The following is a 24,452-nucleotide window of genomic DNA, read 5'->3' on the forward strand; positions in this document are numbered from 1 at the left end:
AAAATATATTTTTACTGAAGGTACATACAGTTTTGGGTTTTTTAAAGACATAATGCTATTACACAATTAGTAAACCACAGTATAGGGTAAACATAACTTTTGTTTTCACTGGAAAATGAAAAAAAATCATTTAACTCATTTTATTGTGACATTTACTTTATCACAGTAGTCTGGAATCAACACACAATATCTGCAAGGTATGCTTGCACCCTGCCAAGCCAGTTTTGTTCCTGGTGGCCCTATTCTAAAGAATGAAAGAGAGCCGCTTAGTGTGCTATCCTTATTCTTGGCCACATATGCCTTATAAGAACCACCAATATATCCTGAGTCCCCAAAATAGCCTCTGGTGAGTCTGCCTTCAGTTGGCTTACCTATATCACAATATTTGGATTTTTCAAATCAGATACATAAATTAATTATTTCCTCCCACATATCAATTATTCTATTTAAGTTCCACCTTCAAGGCTGAAGTAAGTGTGGGTAACTATCCCTGCTCCCTAAGTAGTTATCTACAATTTCTCTTCTAAAATAGTCACTCTCTTGACCATGTTATATCCTCAACCTGGTTAATTTAAGAGCCAACTAATTAATTTTTGTCACCTATTTTGAAACATCTTCATGGTGAACTTTTGGAATATAACAGCTATTATCTTTACTCATCAGGCCATAAGTATGATAGGAAGCATTAACTCTTAACATCAAATTAGATAAAGTAAGGATTAGAAATAAAGTATGGAATTGTGTGGAGTACTGGGTGTGTTGCACAAACAATGAATCTTGGAACACTGAAAAAATTAAATTAAAAACATAAAATTTGGGTAGTAATAGATTCTTCTATTACAGTGTGTTATGTGTGAAAATCACTTTCAGATTTCTTACCTTACTTAGGCTGGCAAACCTGTATCAAGCTCAGTTTGATAGAGCATTTAACAACATAGGAATCATGTGCCCTACATAATTGCCAATGAGAGTAATCCAAAATCACTTCTCCTTAATACCTGCAAAATGGTTGAGAGAATCATAGCTATGATTCTACAATAGGTATGATAGACTCTGAGGGTGTGCAGTCCAACATTTTCTTACAGCAGTTTTTCTTGGATTCTCTACAATGCTTATTCATTCTCTAATCTGTAAAAAACACTAGAGAAGATCTGTCAGTGTTTACTTTTTAGTTTATTTTTACAATGATCTGAGTATTGAATATGTGTTTTCAAAACACACTGTCCCTTGGGGATTATGATAAATAGCCACACGCTCCTCAAGATGAACACTGTAGCCACGGAATATTTAAAATCTCTCCTTAGATTAGGGATTATCATCAGATAGCTGCAAAATATAGGCTTTGTGGATTGATCCCTGGTATAGAATAGAATTTTGCTTTGATGTACCCTAAGACTAACAATAAGAGGTAGTACAAGGTTTGCCTGTAGGAAACCCTTACACCCATTATATCTATATAATAATAATAATCACCATTATTACTTATTTTACGGTAATTCTTTTATGAAATATTCTTTAAATATTTATTTTTAAAAGATTTCATCTATTTATTTGTCATAGAAAGAAAGAGACCATAAGCACAACTAGGGGGAGCAGCAGACAGAGGGGGAAGCAGGCTCCCCACTGAGCAAGGAGCCTAATGAGGAACTTGATCCCAGCTGGGATCATGACCTGAGCCAAAGACAGAAGCTTAGCTGACAGAGCCACCTAGTTGTCTTCCTTTAACTATTCCTTTCGGACATTGGAAGTAACTGTTGTACTTATATTGTACTTATATTGCATATTTGTTTATGCATTATTTATATGTATTTATTTGTATTATTATTATGCATTATTTGTGTGATTGGTTAATCTTCATCTCCTGCTGCATTAGCTCTCTGTTCTGAAATTACAGATAATGTAATTTACCAGGCTTCCATTTTTGAATTGTATTCTAGAATGTTCAGAATATAATTTTGAGAATATACATATAACATATATAATGAGATATCAAGACAATCCCTTTCTACTTTAATATCATTTTAAGGGTTATTTTATTTTCACAACTTACATTTTCATCTTTTTCATTTTTTCTGTTCATTGTATTGCACGAATTTTTCATAATTTTTATACATCTTTTCGGGAATATAATTGAATGTATTTAAAGAAGTAATTATGTTTATTGTTTCACAACTGTGGTATAAAATGAAAAATTATTAAGCACATTGTAATGGAGCTAAATCCAAGAAACTCTAGCCACCTATGACTATTATATATTTTTTTCCCAGAGAAATAGTCACAGAGGAAAGTCTGCATATTTTTGTTTATGTATGTCTGCTACCTTCATCTCTACTAATATGATGAAGTAATAATGCCCAAACCACAACAACAAAATCAATAGATTTTTATGGTGTCCAGGGATCTGAAAGTTGTGTGACACCAAAACTTCATTCAATAGGAGTCTTCCATTTTGAAAATACAGTGGATTTGATAGTGGATTCAAATTTGAATACCCTTCTCATGCTTAGGGAATCTCACAAAGAAACATGTATGGCAGAGGACCCATTCTGTTGTGGGGGCTAACAGATAGATCTGTCTCAGTGGTAGTGGTTTGAGAGCATCCTCCATTGTTCAGACTATCATGGCCCCCAAGGTATTGGGGGACTATTAACTTAGTCCTGTGCAGGTAATTTGAGCACTGTTTCTGTCTTCCTTACTCCATGGCTGATTCTCTGCTCTCTCCTTTATGTATTGTGTAAAATAATTAAAATATTTAGAGTGAACACTGTTACTCATAAATAAAGCCCTAAAAGATACAGTTGTTTTATAAGTAACCCAAATATCTCTTTTGCAGAATTAAGACAATGATAGAGTGGCAGAAGTCAGCAGAATCAGAAGCAAAGTCGGAGAACTGGTGGAGCAAAGAGAGACAGCCTTAGATCCACTAGAGAAAAGAGTAGAGGATACTGATTTCTGAGGCACAACTAAAGTGGTTGGACCACATGAGAGAATCTGTGGCTCATTATAGTTGTTGCACCCTCTTATCCAAGAGTCATCTATTATTGCATTACTTCAACTGACCTCTTAGTTCCCATCTAAATGTATACTTTTGCAGGAAAATCCTGTATTCAAAAGTTTTGATAGATTGCAAATTATTCCCATCTCATTTTGTGCTACACACACACACACACACACACACACACACGCAATCACTTCCCTCATGTTCTTATTTTCCCTTTCTTTTTCTATAATTTGAAATGATAGAAGTCTTTCTGATAGCTGGCCAGGGAACATAAGGACAGCATTTACTTATTCAGATTAGCAAACTTCTCTAGTGAAAGAGCTGATTTTTTCCCTCTTTATTTATAGAAATGAAAGTCTTTCTAAAGAAATGTGAACCTTAAAATGATACCTAATGCCATTTGTATTGTTTATTATCCCAGTTTTCCATCTCCTGCTGCATTAGCTCTCTGTACTGAAATATTTTTTTTTAATTTTTTATTTTTTATAAACATATATTTTTATCCCCAGGGGTACAGGTCTGTGAATCACCAGGTTTACACACTTCATAGCACTCACCAAATCACATACCCTCCCCAATGTCCATAATCCCACCCCGTTCTCCCAAACCCCCTCCCCCCAGCAACCCTCAGTTTGTTTTGTGAGATTAAGAGTCACTTATGGTTTGTCTCCCTCCCAATCCCATCTTGTTTCATTTATTCTTCTTCTACCCACTTAAGCCTCCATGTTGCATCACCACTTCCTCATATCAGGGAGATCATATGATAGTTGTCTTTCTCTGCTTGACTTATTTCGCTCAAATCTCTTTCCCCATGAGGTTTTCTTTGGTTAATAACACTCCGTAAGTACTTAATGTGGCATTATGATTTGTTGCAAAGGTAGCCTGAACAGTGCTTGACCTCACATAGTTCCGTAGATCGCTATTGATTTAAAGTGACAGACTAAATTCTCCACATTAGCCTGCACCACATTTTTAATACACCAATAAAACAGAATTACTTCAAAGGAAACAATTTTGTCAGTGGCTCTAAAGCAGGAAACAGAATGCAAATATCAGGGTGCTTTTCTAAGTTATAGAGCATAAACATCTACAAACCTAACTGTGCATCACAGACATTCATTACCTTGTACGATATTTTGTACAGAAAGAAAAAAGCATTAGCTTTCATGTCAGGGAACTATTTAATGATGCAAAATATATCTAAACTGATTTAAAATAACATTTTTTGGTTTTTGTGCAGGGTATACGTGTATTTAATTTCCTCTTAACCAAGAGCTGCACACCCTGTAGAATGTTTTATAGTATATTTAAACCCATCTCTATATTTTTTTCAATTGCAGAAGTACCAAGACAGGCACCCTACAAACTTCTGGATTTTCATTTCATTGCTTCTTTTTAGATTAAATTCTCAGACAAGCCACTGAACTTGACAAGTGGGGACATTTCTCATTTTGAATTTATAATTTTGCTCTTTCTACTTAGCCATTCCTTCAACCCTAATGCATTTTTTATTTAGCATATGCACTCTATTTAGATGGACAACATATTTTAACTACAGATTAAAGAGATTATGGATTCTTACTAAATTTAGTATAGTTTAATTAAAACTCCGGTCTACATTTGCAGATATTGGAATATTAACTATTGTTTGATCATCATTCCTTTCTGTTATATTCCTTTATCTGGATCCCATAACTATTTTTTAATACTTTGTTTTCAGAATTCTGATTTATTTCTCTGTTGTTCACTGCACACATCCCCCCACCCCCCAGGTTTGGTAATCTTGGTAATCTATTTATCTATACATGTATTTTTTTCTTAAAAGTTTCATTAATGCCACTCCATTCCATGCCCATATATAAAACTTCATATTTTTTCCATTATAATAAACTTGTTTTTTTTTCTGGATGTGCAAGAATCATTGTTGGAAATCAAATTCTTCTTTCATGAAATCATCACCTTGAAAATGACCTGTCTTAACAATTCAGCATAGTTGGCTCAATTGGAAGAGCATGTAACTGTTGATCTCAAATGAGTTTGAGCCCCACACAGGATATAGAGATTACAAGGAAAAAAAAAAAAAAAAACTTAACAAAATTCAGCTGATGTCACCCTGGATGCTCCCCTAGATTGTCCTAACCCTCATGCTTTCATAGGAATGCAATAGTTAACTCCCTTTCTCTGAAATTAATGAACTTGTTCAATCACAATCTATCCATTAGCTCAACAAATGTGAACTGAATTCCTATAGCCAACCATTTTCTCTATTTAGAAGAATCAATGTGTCAGACTTTATTACAATTACTAGTTTCTATATCTATTTTCCCATGTCTATGAGCTCCTTGAGTCTAGAAACTATATCTTTCTTTTATTTACAGTACCAAGGATATATTTCACATAGGTAATTTGAAAAAAAAGGTTTCATGCATAATTAATTTTGTAGAATAAGTGTGGTATTTACAACAATATGCTAGATATACTAAGAATTCTCTATTTAAAAGCACATTCCCTATGCAAAATATTGTGAAAGAAGATATGGGATGAGCTTACACGTAAGGTAAAATAATGAAGATAAAGTGAGTGACAAAGCACATTTTTAATAACTTGTTCCTTCACAGTGTCTATCAATAATCATTATACACTTCATATTTCTTTATTTTTAGATCCAAATCTCTTTGCCATTTTCTAGGATGTATTTTTTAATCTATGCACTAGTTTGTGTAAGTCTGTATTTCTTCTTTAATCTTGTGGCAAATCCTCAAAATTGATAATATACACATAAAGTTCAGTTAAGTAATTTGAACAAGGTCAGTTAGTGTGGAAGAGAACAAAAATGGTCAACAAAATTGACCCATCCCTGTATGCACAGCTCCCTTATCTCTTTGCCACTCCTCTCATCAATCAATTCTCCACCCTTCACACCTGGGCTTCACAACTGGTCTTTATCAAATGGCACATTAGCAAATACTACCTAAAGAGAGTGTTGAAAAACTCTTGTCCACTGGAGTTTTCTTTCTTAATGTTATTTGGAATCCTGGCATTCCTCATGTAATGGAAAGCCTAGAATGGGCTACTGGGGTAGCAGAAACCACATGGAGCCAATTCAAACTCTTCCATCTGAATTCTTTTAGACAAAGCAGTCTGCCTACAGCTATATGTGTGAGTGAGTCATCCTGAGTTGTCAACCACACACAAGTTCAAGAATAATAAACTCTTATAAGTAGCAGAATTATAAGGAAAAAAAAAGGTTGCTTTAAGCAAAAAAGTTTTCTTGACTTAAACCATTTTCCTCAACTAAGTAAATGAATTCAGTTACTAAGTAGACAATCCAAGAAAGTAAAACAGAGCCCTTTATATCAATCAGTTTTATTATGCTACTGTTCATTTACTAATTTGGACAATATTACAAACGTTTTCCAATGGCATTTGATTCTGTGCTGGATGTTAAAATTTATTATGAGGTTAATTCCCAAAGAGAAATCAACATTAGATTGTGCAGAGTGTTTCTGATAAGTAAAAATTTTGAAAAATATGGTATCAGTCTTTTCTCTTCAACTTAGAACCAGGTCTTTAGTTTTTTAAATGTCTTTAGTAAAAGACAGTTTAGATAAAATTTAAAAGATCATTATTTTTCCAGTTACTAAGGCTTTTCTTAATACAGTCAAATATTATTAAAACAGTAATTGCAAAAGCACTTTAACTACCACTTGATACCATGATACATGATACTACACGATAACCAAGGACTATGCTGATTTATATATCCTAGCTAATTTAATTATTACAGTAGTATCTCCAATCACACATAGGAAAATGCTGATTAAGTAATTTATCAAATACCATGTCATCATTGAGATGTATACCTAAGGTTTGAACCATGCCTGTTTATTCCAAAGCCTGTGTTCTTAACTGTAATATGTCTTCTGGTTCTCATTTATAGTATGTTTACTGTTAAATGTATTCTGAAAGCAAAAATGAACATGCCTTTATTCATTTCCTGAAAATACATTTTTTTTTTGTCAGAGTTGTTTTAATGATTGCCACACAACAGCATAAAATCTGATGAAGATTCTTCTGCAGTAAGTCAAATGTCCTCAGCATCAGAGATGATGCAGTGTTGAGGCAAATGAATGACTAACAAAAAGTCCCCAAACTTTGGGCCATCTTGGTGTCCATTCTTCTTATTTTGACATCTTTTGTCTGTATTTCATCCATTACTACTTACATTAATAATTAAATGTGTATTAATTATATTAATGTAACATTATCTTTATAATGTTGGGAAATGAGCTGGAAAACAAGGAAACTAATACACAGTTTAGAAACTTGTCTGAGATTACTTACAAGTAGATATTAAATCTTTAACCTCTTGTGATCAAATAAATGTTCTTCCTGTTTTTCCAGAAAAAAAAAATGTTTCATGTAGAGTTGTTAAAGCATGTTAATCCTGGGATGGCCTATGGAATGAATAATATATGTTTTGAAGTTAATTCTGCTACTTATTAACTTTGTTATACTAGTTATTACATATTATATTAAACTCAATTATATTATGATATATTGATTATAATTTCTTATAAAATAGGAACACTGCATCAAAGACCAAAGATGTATTTTATGATGACTAACATAAGACAATAAAAGAAAAAAATTCTATAAAATAAAAGATACTTATCTTGCAGACTTAAAGATTATATATAGAACAATCCTGATAATATAGAAATTAATTAATTATAAGTATTGTTATCAATAAGCCATGTTTAAAAAAATGCTCCCCTTTGCACCTTTATGGATAAATGAAAGAAAACCTGGCATTCTAGCATAAAGAAGAGAAAGAACCAGATTATCTTTGGAAATGTGTCTATTCATTAGCATAAACATTTTAATTATATTGGAAAACTTACAGACTACATGCTCATTAAGGGGAGATTTTTATTCCGTATTTTTCAAAGTCACCTGTGAGGATGGTGATGCTTCTGATGATTATAGATTAAAATCTCTTCTATAATCAATGCAAATATAGCCAATATGATCAAAATTAATCTAGTAATTAAACTTAATTGACATTTTAAAGTCAATTAACTGATAAAAATAATAGCTGAAATATATTATCCAATATTATAATCTCAATAGACTATTTAAATCTAATCATTTGTCTACTGACTGGTCTAAAATATCCAACTCTGACCTTTTAAATATACCACCATAATTAATCAAAAGTTCCACTATCTTTAGTAGTGCCATTTTGTCAAATTGACTGACTGACTTTTGGAAACCCATTTGGATTGAATTTCAAACCATTCATTTAATATTTGAGAAATATATCTTGTGGAATAGTGTTTAAAATCTAGAGGTAGAGGGAACCTTAGAACCTTACCTCTACCTTAGTTTTATAGATAAGGAAATTCAATTCTATAGATGTAAAATTATTTGTCCCAGGTCATAATACTTAGTATAAGAAAGTGTAAGCCATCTTTCAGAATTGGAGAGATTTTAAAATTTTCCTATAGTAGAAGGATATTTACATCTATTAGAACTCTATTGAATTCTAAAGTAAGAATTCTAGCATTTTCAAGGTTCCTGGCAGCCTCTGTAGGTAAAGCATGTAACTCTTAATTTTGGGAGTTTGAGTTTAAGAGCCACATTGGGAAGGGAGTCTACTTTAAAAAAAAAAATATATCGTATTTTCAAATACTAAAAAATGAAATATAAACTTATATCTTGACGGCTTCTATGCAAATCATAAACTAAACCAAGATTTCTATTGATTGAAAATTGTTTTTCTTTTATATTCTGTCATATTTTAATAAATTGGGCTTTTAAAATACATTTTGAAAATCATTTGTTTTTCCAAAAGTGTTGTTACTGGCTCTTGAACCTATTATATGAGGACCCCAAGATCTTGCAATGTTCTTTTTTCTACATGGTGTATTTCAGTCTCACCAAGAAGTTAGTTACAGTGTGCTAGGGACCTGTGATTTGTGTTCCTCTTTCCAGCTTAGGTAGCTCTTGTCTAGGCATGGGTACCCTTATTCTTAGTGCCTGTATTTCCACTTAGAAATGTGCCACCACTCCTTAGTGTATGTATCATCCCTGATGCTCTGCAACAGTCATTGTGATTTTTTTTTTTCCGGAAAAATAAGAAGATAGCTTCCTGGTAGCCTGATGTGAGAGACATTTTAATGTTTACTCACCTGTGGGTTATGTTCCTTGGGGAAGACTTGAAAGCTGCATTGCTATGTCTCAAAATCTAACAGAGACTTTATTTCAGTATGATGCTTCCTTCATATTTTGTCTATGCTGCAATAAATCTCCTAGGAGAAAACTGAGCTAAAAGAAGATTGCTTGAACAAGCTTAAGCAAGTTATCTTGGACTCAGAGCAGGGAAAAGCATGACACATTTTATTCTGTATACCACCTGTCCAATCCCTCCTTGAACTGGGTCTGAGTTTAAGCAGTACAATGACATCCCAGAAAAGGAAGCTAGAGATTTCCTCTGCAGAATAAAAATGTATGTTAATTTTTATTTATTTTCAAAAGAATATAGTTTCGATTAGAGAAATAAATACAGTTGCGTTTTTTTTCTTTTCATACAACTGTCTATGAATACACACACATGCACAGTGTACAAGGAATTATTTTAAGTCATGAATTTTAAACAGAACTTCCTCAGAGAGATGAGAACAGATTTATAACCAGCTGGTGTCAGGCTATACTTGGCATGTGGTACCTCGATTTAGTTATCCTCTTCAAAGCCCACGAATACCATTCAAACAACACTATTGTGCACCTAGGACAAATGGTCAGGAAATTCCTTTAAGCAATCTCAGGTTAGGAGAACAAGGTCAAATGTCACCACAATGCACTGAATTTGCTGAGGCCTGAGTCCCTAAATAGGTTTTTTGAGGCAGCTGGAACTGTCAGGGCTGCAGAGGAAGCCAATGGTATTTTGAAGGATGTGTTTTCTGTATTTTTGTATGCCAGTATAGACACATGGTTTTGTTAAATGCAAATATATGAAAGATGTTAAGTTCTGAGCACCAGACTACTGGGGTAGAGTTGGGTGCCTATCTTTCCTTCCCCAAAAGTCATCAACATATCCTTAGTGCATCTACTCATAAAGAGGCCACTGTGCTCACAGCTGAATAGATAATGAGTTCCTCTGAGTCAGCATTCTTCATCAAAATACCCACACCCTCTATCTCCCATCTCAGTAGGACTTACCATCAAGAAAACGGATTTTCTTCTGTACCCTGGTAGGGAATCCCAATGTTTCATACTAACTTCTCCAAGAAATACTTATCCCACTCAGCTCTGCCTCCTACTCCTCTCTCAGAAAGTCTCCCCCCATTGCTTCCTTCTGCTACACAGCCAGTTCTGCAGCTGATCAGGCCAGAGACAGACCTCTGATCCAACCTGAGCCACACAGATTCACTCTCTCAGAAATTTGGATTTAGGGCCCCCAAATTTAGCTAGTTCCTAATGAAATCTGGGAATTTAAATTTGAGGTTGAAAGGGCCACATTGAGCATTTGTTCAAGCTCAACAGAGAATGAGGGGCAGTTGGCTCCAGCTCCTTCTAGAAGCTTGGTGTGCCTCCTATGGCTTCTGTATGACTGTCCTCTTGTGCTTTTCAAACTCATGTGCCTCCTGTTTTACTTCCCTCAGCTTGAGTAGGTTCTCTGTCTTGCACTCAACTATGTCCTGAAAAACACCTGGAGAGATCAGCATCTGTTGAACAAAAGTAAAGTTTTAGGGTCTGCCTAGTCAGAGTGACCAGACCTTCTACAACCCGGATCCTGCCCCTTATTATGCACAACACTCTTGTTTTATTGTCCCTGTGAAGTAAGAGATCCATCACGACACCAGTGCATCCACAGGAATTATATTCCAAGGGGAGACATAGAGACTGTTTTGAGCTTCACTCCATTGTGAGCTTTATATGTGAAGTCATGCATGGTTTATAATTTTTCTTGAAGATTTATCCTTTAAAGAATGCATTTGAATCCAAATGATACATTTTTGCATCATTACTGTATTTTTAAAATTTATGTGAATCCTATTCGTAAGATTCATTGTTGACTGAGATGTGTTATACAAAAGCTTAATGTTATTTCTTATATGGGTGTGGCTTTTTAGATAGAGCTATTCTTATGAAATCATGGGCCTATTATTTTTATACCTTTGCATTCTTAGTTTCTGTCACCAAACACCAGTTGTTTTTGTTTTTATTTTCATTTTTGTTTTTCAGCTAGCTATACAGCTCAGTTGAACAAAAGATTAATGTCCTACTTGTTTTCAAATGTTTGGAATGCAATTATTTTATAGAAAAAAATACATATGGAATGCCATTAACAACTGCCCTGGCTAGGTAAAGCCAAAACTTCTCTGAAAAGGGTTTTGTGTGAATAAATTTGGGTCCATCTTCTTACAAATAAAAGTTCAATTTTTTAACTACATGTCATTAAAATTGTAAATATTCTTGCAGAAAAAAAAAATCTTTGCAAGTGGTTGAAAAAATCATTTAAAATGTTCTTAAAAGAAAGGAAAAACAATGCTTGTGCATAAATCAAATGATGATTCTGCCAAATTCTCTGGTATCTTTTCTTGCATTCCTTTTCTTTTGGAAGAAAGGACACCATAGCAACCAGTTTTTAATGATTAAAAAAGGATACTTTAACTGGTTCCTTATTTTTTACCGCAAGATGAACTATTTCCCCTTAAGCTCACTTTTCAATATCCTCTGAAACCACATAACCAACCCTCTGGAATACTTTACTGTCAGAGAGAAAAGATACTATATCATATATCTTTCTATATAATAAAACATTTATAAAATAAAGACCTGTGTGAGAAAAATGTGTGTGTATGTGTGCATGTGTGTCAATAAATGGTCTCCTCACTCCAATATTTATGATTCCATTTTATATAGCTGTCATGTACAATATTAACTATATTAGAGAATAAAGAACTAAGTAAATATCTCCAAAAGAGTTACTACTAGAAATGGAATGAGATTAAAGCTCTTTTGTTTGGATAAATCACTAGATGATACTTAAGAAAACTGTTGCTATAAAGAGCCTGGATGATGGCTAATGCCAAATTATCACGTGCGTACACACACACACACACACACACACACAAATGCATCTGTCTTCGTAATAGTTGTACAAATTAGACTTTCTTAGCCAGTCGGGTGAAAGGAGGTAAAATTTAAAGAGAATATAGAAAAACATGAAAGGGTAAAAGATAATTTGATTACACATAAACCATAGCCAGATGTCAGTTCAATGAGATATACTGAAATAAATTTTAAAGACAAAAAGGTTCTAAAATGCTTTTTTAAAAAGGGCTTTTATAAGATATTTTATTATGTTAAGCAACAACTCCCACCACTGACTCTTTAGCAAAAGTATATACGTTAACTAAGCATTTATGAGATTGTTTTGTCTAGGGTTGAGTTGTTAATGTTTACAAGAAATAATGAAAAGTCTCTCAATTTTTTATTGGGTAATGCTCAATTTAAAGGTCACAGATAAGAAATTACGTGGTAATAAATAAATGGGGGAGAAATAAAATAGTGTGTATATAAGTTTGCCAGGAATTAAAGGACATTTTGAAGTTGTAGGACTTGGACATGATTTGGGAGGTTTTAGCCAATCCTGCAATCCCTTAAGGGTTAATGATCCTTCTATTATCTATCCCAATCTCCAACTCTGTGTGGATTACAACCAAATTCATATAATGACTATAGATGAGTACAGCTCTTGACTTGGAAATCGGTATTTGTCTGAGAAACAAAATATCCTTGAGCATGTCTGGAAGACTCATGGGACATTTGTGGAAAAGAAACTTTTGGAAAAGTTCTGGAAAACGTTTTATCCCAAAGGAAGTTTTTAAATATACAAACACTGGCTTAGGACAGTGATTCATTTTGTGGAAGGAAAGATTATTTTGATTATCATTTATAATCCTTCTCTCAGATTGTCCCCTGACTCAGATCTGTTGACATATACTGGAGATATAGGGAGAGAAACTGACACCGACTTGTGATTACAAACTATTGAAAGCCAATTTATAAATTAGGTCCTGTGGGACATAAGCAGAGTATCACACCAGGAATAAAATAGGTTATTAAAATCCTCTATTCCAAAGAAAAACCTATGAGGCTTTGAAAAAAAATCAAAGGAGAATCAGCAGATGTGCATTGGCATTGAATCAATGATGTCTCTGAGAATGTCATGACAGTTCTAGGAAGTCACTTTTCAAGAGCTTCATACAGGCTTTTCACAGGTAACTGAACCTATAACTCAGTCCTCAGAGGTCCTAGAAATGGTACATCAGCCTTATCACAGACATTATATAAGCATCCAGATCAAGATACAACAAACTCATTTCATGACATATTATAGTGGGAAAGATGGCTTTATGGTAGATAATGAATTACTCTGGGACTTCTAGATATGCTTTCAAAAGAACTCCATGACTAAGGGATTGAAATCTGATTGACACAAATGTATAATGTGCTCTGAGTGACTATAGTGAAATTACCTTAGTTTGCTATCACAATACTGGAATCCTGTTTTGTCCTGTTTGTTTCTTTGAGGAGGGATAGGGGAGGGCTGCTGTGATCTGGGAACCTGGTCTATAATCACAAATTGTATGAAAGAAATTGACAGCTCTAAGATTCTAAGATCAATAAAGGGAGACTGATTTTATCAAGGTAATGTATATACTGTAAAGAAAGGCCATTATCTTGGTATTTCTGAATAGGCCCTGGTATTTAAAGACAGATTACCTTGCTTTTGAGGCTAAATCAAATATAATGGATGATGGCTGGCTCTGGGCTCATCTGATGATTGGAATCTAATATCCTAGCATTACAGATATGCTCTGAAGAATATAGCTATGTATGTACATGTTAAGAGTTATGAGCTACTTGTCAGCATAAAATATATAGCACATAGTTACATAACATGTGGACCAAAAGCATTTAAATGTATAGGTCTATAGTACTTAAATATAAAACTATGGTGGGGGTCTTCTCCCTCAAATGCCTGGAGGCACACTCTACTGTTGCTAGGAATAAAACAGGAGTTCATACTTTAATGGTTTGATTGCCAATGATACAAAAATGACATGTTGTCAGTTTTTTTGTTTGTTTGTTTTTTGCTTGTTTGTTTTGTTTTTATTTTTAAGTAGCTAAAGGGGATCATGTTTCACTAAAAAGAAAGGGACTTTTCTGATTTTTTTTTTCTGATTTTTGGTCTTCAATACAAATGGCTATACATAATTGAAATTATGGACCACATGAGACCTAGGGGAATGTTAGATTTATCAGATGGAATGATCACTTAGCTTGATCAGAGGGAAGAAGAGAAACAATTTCTTTTTGATATATAGATATCAGTGGATTTTAATACTGAATATTACTTAATTCAAAGGGTAAAGTTTTCATACTGCAATTGGGTGAATCTAGTCATATTGACTATAACTACTTAAATATAGTTTTATTCCCAACATACAGAAGAAAGTATACTGTGAAAGACTTGGACTCTTTTTTTTCTAATGTAGTGTCACTCTATGACCATTTTTGAATCCCAAATCTAAAATTCTCTTTCCATTGTTCATGAGAACAAATCCACTCTCTTCTACTCAAAGAATTCAATCTTCTTTCTCATACATCCTCATTATTTTCCTTTTGAATGAATTATTTCTATTAATGTGAAACACTATTTTTGTCTCCTTTCTTCCAAAAACAAAATGAAGCAAACAGAAACAAACAAAAAAAAAAAAAAAAAAAAAAGGAGAGAGAAAAAGAGAAACAAAGGCAAAAACAAAAATAAAATCCTCTAGTCTCCATTCTTCTTGTCTCAGTACAAACTTTTATATAAAATTTGTTGATTTGGGGGTCTAACTGGTATGAACTTTTTACATACAGCTTTTGAACCCAGCACTAACCTAGTATTAAAGTTTTACCATTGACACACTGAAAAGCAGGGATAATGTACCTTAGTAAGATATACTAGTGGATATATGAAAAATGTGGGGGGTTCCTGCACATGCATATGTCCTCGTTTCTTTGCTATTCACAACAAGTTTAAAGGTGTGGGGCTGAGTGGCTCCTTATCTCTATTCTAAATGAATTAATGCTCAATAATATGACTAAAAAATCTAGTATGTTTATATTCAGTTTTTCTATCAATAAATATTTTTGTAGCTCTCTGAATTCAATGTCTAGATAAGTTTCAGTTCTTTCCAGAAGAATAGTATACAATAGGATGTTGTATTGTGCTGAAATATCCATATTTTCTTGCCTGGCTTCATAGGTGGGAATAAAATTTATTCTTTAAGATCAAGGAGAAATGTGTATATTTGAACATCTTTCTGACAATTTAAAAAATTACTTATCATCTTGCACTGTTTGCACGGCAGTTATAGTTAGATAAACTCAAAAATAATGCCTATGACAGATAAGAAAGTAGTGAAGAAAATAGACACTCATAAAGATTCTGCCATTTTTTGTTCTTTCTTTATTTTTTAAGATTTTTATTTATTTACTTGAGAGAGAAAGGGATCGAGAGAGAGAGAGAGAGAGAGAGAGAGAGCGCACACAAGCAAGAGGAACAGCAAGCAGAGGGAGAGGGAGAACCAGGTTGTCTGCTGAGCAAGGAGCCCCACGCGAAGCCTGGCCTCAGGAGCCCGGGCATCATGACCTAACCTGAAGCCAGACATTTGACTGACCCACTCAGGCTCCCCCATTTTTTGTTGTTTTCAAATTATATTTGAAAACATTTTTCTTAGACTATTTTAAGTAGATTTTTTTGTATTGTACAAAGAAAAAAAAGAAAAGAAAAACAGTAATAGATTTGTTATAATAAATACAGTTATCACCTGTTTTATTTACTCAAGTAATCAGAAAAGGAACCAGTTTGAGGAAGTTTTATTAATGACCATTATTTAGTAATAGATAAGAAACTGATCATTTTAATATGCAATGAAAATTAAGACAACTAATTAGCACTCAAAAATTTGTTGACCAAAAATGTATAGTGAACAAAAAGCAAGATTTGGATCAAATGTACTTGGGGCAGGTTTTCATTCTGATACTTAGAATCTGTCTGATATTTACTAAATTACTTCACTCTTTTTATACTATTATCTTAAATTGTAAAAAGTTATAAAAATACCATATTCCTTTTCTAGGGTTGCTGAAACAATTATGACATGATGGGTGGTTTAAATAAACAGAAATTTATTCTCTTAATGTTCTGGAAGTTAGAAGACTGAAATACATCTAAGCAAGGCTATGCTCTTTCTGAAAGCTTTAGGGGATAATCTGTTCCAATCTATTTTCTTAGTTTTTACTGTTATTAGCAGTCCTCAGAGTTCTTTGCCTTATGTGCACATATTTATTATGCTTATCTCTGTCATATATGGTGTGTCTGTCTCTGTCACTCCTTTTTTTCATAAGGACAAGAGCCATATTGGATTAAGGACCTACTCTATTTCATGTGACCTCATATTAACTCATATCTTAATTACATCTGCAAAAACTCTATTTCCAAATAAGATAACATTTACAGGTGTCTGGTATAGGAAGTTCTACACAACTTTATTATGTGTGTGGCAGTGTAGGATAACATAGTTAACCCACAAAAATTGCTTAACTCAATTGTTTTTAGCAAAATTAAATATACTATGTAGTATACCTGCAACTAATCTAACATTGTATATGAAATATACTCCAATAAAAAAAAAAAATAAAGAGGGCACCTGGGTGGCTCAGTGGGTTAAAGCCTCTGCCTTCAGCTCAGGTCATGATCCCAGGCTCCTGAGATCGAGCCCCACATCAGGCTCTCTGCTCAGCATTGAGCCAGTTTCCCCCCTCTCTCTGCCTGCCTCTCTGCCTACTTGCGATCTCTGCCTGTCAAAAAAATAAATAAAATCTTTAAAAAAAAAAAAAGAGTGCTTCCTTTAAAGTTAAAAAAAAAAATAAATGCAATATTATATGCACACTGATTAGCAAAGACCTTTACACCTTTACACTGTGGGTACTCAATGTTAGCTGCATTTCTGCTCTTTTGCCTATATATATCATGTGAATAATGGGAACAATTCACTATAGTCAGTACAATGTCCTTTAATTTTTCACATTACTCTGCCTCTAAATTGTTTTAGAACAAATTATGAAAGATTTAATGGAAGAAATGGAATGCTAGGTATTGTTTAGTGTACACTTCCTTATCTGATTTTGTAGAGCTCTCTACTTCTCATTGTCTTGCTGCTATTTTGCAACTGTTCAAATTCTAGAAAACTGGTTATGCAAATGAAATTATTGTCTATAGTGATGCAAATTAATTTTGTCAGATGGAGATGAAAACTATTTCACCTGTAAGAAGGTATTTTCTATTAAATTCATTTCAGCATTTTTTTTTTTAGATAGATATACCACATCTTCTTTATTCATTTATCTATGAATAGACACTTGGGTTGCTTCCATATCTATCTGGCTATTGCAAATAATTCTGCAATAAACACACGAGTGCATTCAGTCTCATTTCAGCATTTTTGATTTCCTATATATGTCTGCTCTTAGGATTCTCATTTGAAATGGTTTTAAACATCTTGCTGGTTCCCCCCCTGAATTAATAAGTTAAATAAAGTCTTCATCTGTGTTCATTTTAGATTAGCATGAAAGTCATGATTTTACTTAAAAAAAAACTATATTATTCCATGTACATTTTGACACAGCTTTGATGAATAAAGAAATGAAAAGATTCAGTCCTTTAAAATGTCATCTCTCAACATGATATGCAGCACCTGTGTGGGGAAGAACTGAACCCAAAAGCTTCATAACTTTTAGATTAGAGGGCAATTCTTAGGAAGAAGTCAAGAAGTAATTTTGGGGGGCAAAAATAGTGTTAGATAATTAAGCATTTCTTAAATAACAAGAATAAAATCTGCTTTACCATGAGACTTAATGCCTTGTAATTTAACAACCAGATTGATGATCTGGTCCATATCATGTTAGAAAGTGAAGCTTCAGAGTATAGAGGAGCTTCTGCTTTAGATAAGGCCCAGTTAAAAGGCTTTAGTCATATAAAAATAAGTGGGAGAAGTCTCTACCATTACCATACTTACCCAGTGAGCCAATTACATTGTGCTCAGGGACACATCGACTTCTTTTTCATCTGAAATATCAGAAAATCATTGTTCTTACTGAAACAGGACCAGAATAGGAACTAACCACCAATCTTTGGTTCTGGCTGTGTGAATGACAGCTCCATGACATCTGAATGGGAACCAAGAACTAATTAGAAAAAGAACAAGGGCAGAGGGAAGATGGTGGCAGAGAAGGAGGCTTGTTTCATCCCACAAACACTACTATATCACTATTAAATCATCTTAAGTACCCCAGGTCATGATCTCAGGGTGGTGAGATCAAGCCCCACATGGGGTTCCTCAGTCAGCAAGGATTCTATCTGAGATTCCCTCTCCCTTTCCTCTGACCCTCCCTCTGCACATATTCTCTCTCTCTCTCTCTCTGTACAATAAGTAAATAAATCTAAAAAAAAAAAAAAAAATAGGAGAACCTTTCTCCAAATTCATTGGCTTGGTAAATGACAGGGGCTAAATTTCATAAGTTTTTGTTTGTTTGTTTGCTTGTTTGTTTTAACCAGCAAGGCTAAAAGTCTGCAGATTAAAAGGTAAGTAGGCTTGGCTCTGATAGAACCAAGAGTGCACTGTGCTGCTCCTAGAAAGAAGGCAGGCAAACAACTTGGGGGCAGATAATAAGTAAATAGTAATTTGAGAAGGTCTGGGGCACACAGTGGAGAGATTCTTTGCTCCTCTCAGAGTACTTCCCTAAGAGGCAGTCTTAACAGAGATTTATCTCTAGTAACAAAGGAGCTGGCTAGTGCCATTTTCCCTTCACAGATGAAAATAAAACAAAACAAAAATTAAACAAACAAACAAACAAAAACAGTCATCTGCTGGCTGACTAATTTAGATACATTAAGCTGCACTCCCCTGTATTCTGGTGAGACTAACTCTCTCAGTCAAGTTTGCCTCAGTCCCAGTATAGGAGATCTCTCCTCCAGAATACCAGAATAACCCACTCTGCACACTCTGCAACTCCTGACCAAAGAGTCCTAAAGGGCCTCAGTTCTAGTGGAGCTGGTGTCAGGTCTCATTTCACAAGCAGATCAGACACCTAGTTTAAAAAAAAAAAAAAATGCCACATGTCAAGGACCAAACACTACCCACTGCAAACAAAGAACCTCTGGAGATGAATAGCCTAAAGATAGAGAAAACAAAACACAACAGCTGAACATATGCAACACACACTAGAGACATTCCCTACAATGTCAGGTCCTAGAAACTATATTACCTCTTCTTCATAATGATACTGCTTTCAGGAATGAGAGACATACTGGCTTTTCTAACACAGAGAAGAAGGCAGGGGCTTAGACAAAATGCTAAAGATGGATAAATTCTTCCCAGATGAAAGAACAAGATAAGTCCTGTCCAAGATCTAAGCAACTGATATAAGGACTATGTCTGATGGAGAATATATGGCAACAATCATGAGGATACTCACTGGGCTTGAGAAATGAATAGAAGACATCAGGAAGACCCTTACCACAGAGATTAAAGAGTTAAAAAAGAATCAACTGAAGATGAAGAATGATATCAAAGAGATTGGAAAGAGGCCTTATGCAATGAATACCAGGCTGGAAGAAGCAGAGGAATGATTTAGTGACCTAGAAGACAAGAAAATGGAAAATAATGAAGCCGAACAAAAAAGCAAAGGAAGAATTATGGAACACAAGAGTAAACATAGGGAACTCAATGACACAATCAAACAATAACATTTATATTATAGGAGTCCCAGAAGAAGAAGAAAGAGAAAAGTAACAGAAAATTTATTTGAGGAAATAATAGTAGCAAACTTCCCTAATTTGGGTTAAAAAACACACATATCCAGATCCAGGAGGCAAGAGAACTCCCACAACAAAAAGTAACAAAAGCAGGCCAAAACAAATAATATAATAATATAATATAATATAACCAAATTTTCAGACTATAGTGATAAAGGAAAAAAAAAAAATCCTGAAAGCAGTAAAACAAAAGAAACCCTTAATGTACAAAGGAAGACCTATAAGGCTATTTGGAGATTTCTCAACAGAAACTTGGCAAGCCAGAGGGAGTGTATGATATATTCAAAGTTCTGAATGGGAAAAATCTACAGCCAAAAATACTCTACCCAGCAAAGCTATCATTAAGAATAGATGGAGAGGTAAAGTGTTTCCCAGACAAAAAAAAAATAAAAAAATAAAGGAGTTTGTGACCACTAAACCAGACCTGTGAGAAATATTAAAGAGTGCATTGAGTGCATCGAGTGCAAAGAAGAGACCAAAAGTGATAAAGACAAGAATGGATGAGACAAAAACTCCAAAAACAATGACAAACCAAGTCAAAAAATGGCACAAAACACAGATCTATAATAATTGCTTTGAATATAAATGGAATAAATGTTTTGATTTAAAAAATATAGGGTGTCAGAATGGATGAAAAAAATCGAAGGCCAATCTATATGTTGCCTACCAGAGACTCATTTTATTTTATGACTTTCTAAAGATTTATTTGTTTATTTATTTATTCATTTATGTGTGTCTGTGTGTGAGAGAGAGAGAGGGAGAAATAAATGGGAGATAGAGAGAGAGCATGCAGTGGGAAAAGGCAGATGGCAGAAAGAAAATCTTAAGCAAACTCTCCACTGAGAGCTGAGCCTGCCGCAGTGCTGTCTCAGTACTTTGAGATCATGACCAGAGCTGAAATCAGGAGTCAGACACTTAACCAACTGAGCCATCCAGGAGCCTCTGCAAGAGACTCATTTTATAACTAAAGACACCTGCAGATTTAAAACGAGGGGATGGAAAAATATTTACCATGTAAATGAATAGCAAAAGAAAGCTACAGTAGCAATATCTGTATTGGACAAACTAGACTTTTAAATACTATAACAAGCGATAAAGAAGGGCATTATATAATCACAATAGGGATAATCCAACAGGAAGATCTAACAATTGTAAATATGCAGCCAACAGGGGAGAACTCAAGTACATAAAAAAAGCTAATAAAAAACATAAAGGAACTCATCAACAGTAATACAGTAATCATAGGGCACTTGAACACACTACTTTCATCAGTGAACTGATCATGTAAACAGAGCATCCACAAGGAAACAATGACTGTGAATGACACACTGGACTGGATGGACTTGACAGATGCATTCAGAACATTTCATTCTAAAGCAGCAGGATACGCATTCTTTTCAAGTGCCCATGGGACGGACGCCACCTGATCACATTTTAGGTCACATATCAGGCCTCAACAAGTACAAAAAGATTGAGATCATATCATGTGTCTTTTCTGAACAGAACACTATGAAACTAGAAGTCAACTATAATAAAAAATGTGGAAAGACCACAAATGCATGGAAGTTAAACAAAATGTTACTAAACAATGAATAGATCAACCAAGAAAGTAAAGGAAAAATCAAAAAGCACATGAATACAAATGAAAATCAAACTGCAATGGTCCAAAACCTTTCAGATACAGCAAAAGTGGTGCTAAGAGGCAAGTATATAGCAATATAAGCCTACTCGAGCAGCAAGAAAAAACTCAAGTACACTATAAAACCTTACACCAAAAAGGGCTATAAAAAGTACAATGAATGAAACCTAAAGCCAGCTGAAGGAAATAAATAATAAAGAAAAGAAATATATGATACAGAAACAAACAAAACAAACAAAAACAGTAGAACATATCAATGAAACAAATCAATGCTTCTTTGAGAAAATCGATAAAGTCGGTAAACCTCTAGCCAAGCTGAACAGAAAGAAAAGAGAAAAGATGTAAAAGAAAAAAAAATCACAAATCAGAGAGGAGGAATCACTACATATGCCACCGAAATACAAACTGTTATAAGAGAATATAATGCAAAACTACATACCAACAACTTGGATAACCTAGAAGAAATGGACAAATTCCTAGAAACATAAATTATAAAAACTGAAACAGGAAGAAATAGAAAACTTGAAAACACTGATCCTCATCAAAGAAATGGAATTGGTAATCAGAAACTCCCCAAAATAAAACTGCAGGACCAGATGGCTTCATAGGTAAATTCTACCAAACATTTAAAGAAGAGTTAATACCTATTCTCGAAGTATTTAAAAAAAAAAAAAAAAGGAGAAGAAGAAAAAGAAGAAGAAGAAGGAGGAGGAGGAGGAGGAGGAGGAGGAGGATGATGATGAGGAGGAGGAGGAGAAAAAGAAGGAAAACTTCTAAATTCATTCTATGAGGTCAGTATTACCCTGATATCAAAACCAGATAAAGAATACATGAAAAAAGAAAACTACAGGCCAATATCTCTGATGAACATGGGTGCAAAAATTCTCAATAAAATTATAGCAAACTGAACCCCACAAGTTGCAGGATACAAAATCAATGTACAGAAATCTATTGCATTTCTATACACCAATAATGAAGCAATAGAAAGGGAATTTAAGGAGTCAATCCCATTTACAATTGTACCCAAAGCTATAATATACCTAGGAATAGACATAACCAAAGAAGTGATCTAGTCCCCAAATCATGGAATATTGATGAAAGAACCTGAAGATGACACAAAGAAAATGAAAGATATTTCATGCTCATGGACTGCAAGAACAAATATTGTTAAAGTGTCTATATTACCCGAAGCAATCTACACGTTTAATGCAATCATATTCAAAATACCACCAGCATTTTTCATAGAGCTAGAAGAAATAATCCTAAAACTGTATAGAACCACAAAGACCTCTAATAGCTAAAGCAAACTTGAAAAAGAAAAGCAGGGCTAGGAGCACCTGAGTGGCTCAGTCAGTTAAAACTTCAGCTCAGGTCATGATACAAGAGTCCTGGGATCAAGCCCCTATCAGGCTCCCTGCTCCATGGGGAGACTTCTCCTTCTACTTGCTCTCTCTCTCTATCTCTCTGTCAAATAAATAAATGAAACCTTAAAAAAGAAAAGAAAAAAAGAAAACAAAAGAAAAGCAGGGCTGGAGGCATTACAAATCCAGATTCTAAGTTATTTTAGAAAGCAGTAGTGATCAGGGGCGCCTGAGTGGCTCAGTGGGTTAAAGCCTCTGCCTTTGGCTCAGGGTCCTGAGATCGAGCCCTGCATCGGGCTCTCTGTTCAGCAGGGAGCCTGCTTCCCTTCCTCTCTCCCTACTTGTGATCTCTGTCTGTCAAATAAATAAATAAAAATCTTTAAAAAAAAAAAGGAAGAAAGCAGTAGTGATCAAAAGAGTATGGTAGTGGCACAGAAATAGACACATAGGTCAATGGAACTGAATGAAAACCAAGATATAAACCCACAATTGTATGGTCAATTAATTTTTGATGAAGCAAGAAAGAATATTAATGGGAAAAAGAGAATCGCTCCAACAAATGGTGTTGAGAAAACAGGACAGCAACATGCAAAAGAATGAAACTGGACCACCTTCTTACACCAAACACAAAAATAAATTCAAAATGGATTAAAGACCTATATGTGAAGCTTGAAGCCTTAAAAACCTTAGAAGAGAACACTGGTAGTAACCTCTTTGATATTGGCTATAGAAGCTTCTTTCTAGATATATCTCCTGAGGCAAAGGAAAAGGAAGCAGCTCAGGTTGTGATCCCAGGGTGTGATCCCAGGGTTTTGGGATGTAGTCCCACATTGTGGGGTGGGGGTGGGGGGGGTCCTTGCTCAGCAGGGAGCCTGCTGCTTCTGCCTGCTCTGCCTGTTCTGCCTGTAGATCTCCATGCTTCTGTTCTCTCTCTGACAAATAAATAAAAATAAATAATATTTTTAAAAAACATATTGAGGGGCACCTCAGTGGCTCAGTGGATTAAGGCCTCTGCCTCTGGCTCTGGTCATGATCTCAGGGTCCTGGGATCAAGCCCCATATCCGGCTCTCTGTTGGCAGGGAGCCTGCTTCCCCCCTCTCTCTCTCTCTGCCTGCCTCTCTGCCTACTTGTGATCTCTGTCTGTCAAATAAATAAATAAATAAATAAAATCTTAAAATAAATATATATATATATATATATATATATATATATATTAGTAGTTACTGGAAGGGAAATGGTGGGGGGATAGGTAAAAAAGGTGATGGGGATTAAGGAGTCCACTTGTCATGATGATTCCCCAGTGATGTATGAAATAATTGAATCAGTATATTGCACTTGAAACTAATGTCATACTGTATGTAAATTAATGTATGGAATTTCAATAAAAACAAAAAATAATTAAATAGCAATCTAATTTAGGGGAAACTGAACAATGGCAACTGAAAAATAAATAAAGGGTAATATATCTTTTAAATTCCATCTTAAATCAAAGCAAGATACTGTAAAAG

This window comes from Mustela lutreola, chromosome 12 (genome assembly GCF_030435805.1).
Source record: "Mustela lutreola isolate mMusLut2 chromosome 12, mMusLut2.pri, whole genome shotgun sequence".
NCBI classification, from domain to species: Eukaryota; Metazoa; Chordata; class Mammalia; order Carnivora; family Mustelidae; genus Mustela; species Mustela lutreola.